This window comes from Penaeus monodon, chromosome 23 (genome assembly GCF_015228065.2).
Source record: "Penaeus monodon isolate SGIC_2016 chromosome 23, NSTDA_Pmon_1, whole genome shotgun sequence".
Lineage (NCBI taxonomy): Eukaryota > Metazoa > Arthropoda > Malacostraca > Decapoda > Penaeidae > Penaeus > Penaeus monodon.
The window spans coordinates 14,466,720-14,467,732 of NC_051408.1; the positions used below are offsets into that span (position 1 = coordinate 14,466,720).

Below are 1,013 nucleotides of genomic sequence, written 5' to 3' on the forward strand. Positions count from 1 at the left end.
ACTGATATGATTTTATTGTTTTAATGGACTTTGCTGCTTTGATTTTGTATTATTGATTTGTAAGTGGCTTTTTGTAGATTTTGCTGCATTTTTGGGGGGTATAAGAGCAACATAATTTGCTTCTAATAAATGGGCACACCTTTCAGCCATTGTGATGTATTACAGGATTAATTTAACTGATATGGTATCCAAGACCAAAAATAGATATTCTGCATGCTTGGGCAGTTGTATTGACCCCTTCTTTACTGTATAATAGCTCCAGTGCCATATTTTGATATCCTCCATGTACCGAGAATGTCAGTCGGCCAGAGTTAGTCCATGACCACTTTTTATAAATTATTTAAATGGTCTTGTGATATATTAAAGAGTTTACCAACAGAAATAGGGAGGAGGGTGTGTAAATTTGCATGTCTTTATGTATATATGTGTATATGTCCATTCATCCTTTAGCTCATAAAATGGATTGCAGAGATTGCCATAAGTGCTTCATTCACCTAAATTACACTGATATGATTTCCAGTCATATTCAATTGCCACTAAATCACTGTCATATGTTACCATCATTATCTTCATTATTACCATAATTATCTCATTATCCTTTTCACTCTGACAGGGTTTAGACTTCATTTTTCCCGTTCATTAGAAGGTAAAGCAATCAGCTAACAGATGTACAATAACTTATGCTCTACAATAGACCCTTACCAGGCCCATAATTCAAATAGAAACATATGAGACATTTGGAAGGATCTGTGTACTTCCATGATCTCTTGGCACATCAATAACCTTCACAATGGAGGTACATGTGTACTTCCACATGGACTTAGGCAAAGAAAGTGTTAAGCAATACTCGTGTCATATTTGCCTCAATGAATACTTCTAAATAAAGATTATGAAGAAACGGTAGAATAAAAGCACTTTCCATTCTGAGTTATGGAATAGAACCATTGTATAGATCTGAAATAACTGTTAAATGCAAGATTTAGCATGAAAAAAATGCAGATGGAAACCTCTAC

The 1,013-nt window shown here is 34.4% G+C and overlaps 1 protein-coding gene across 1 annotated transcript in view; it reads left to right on the forward strand.

Moving 5' to 3' along the window:
- The window catches only part of LOC119587799 (conserved oligomeric Golgi complex subunit 6-like), a gene marked incomplete at its 5' end in the record, with an annotated part of 13,578 nt that overhangs the window by 4,902 nt on the left and 7,663 nt on the right, over positions 1-1,013 (forward strand).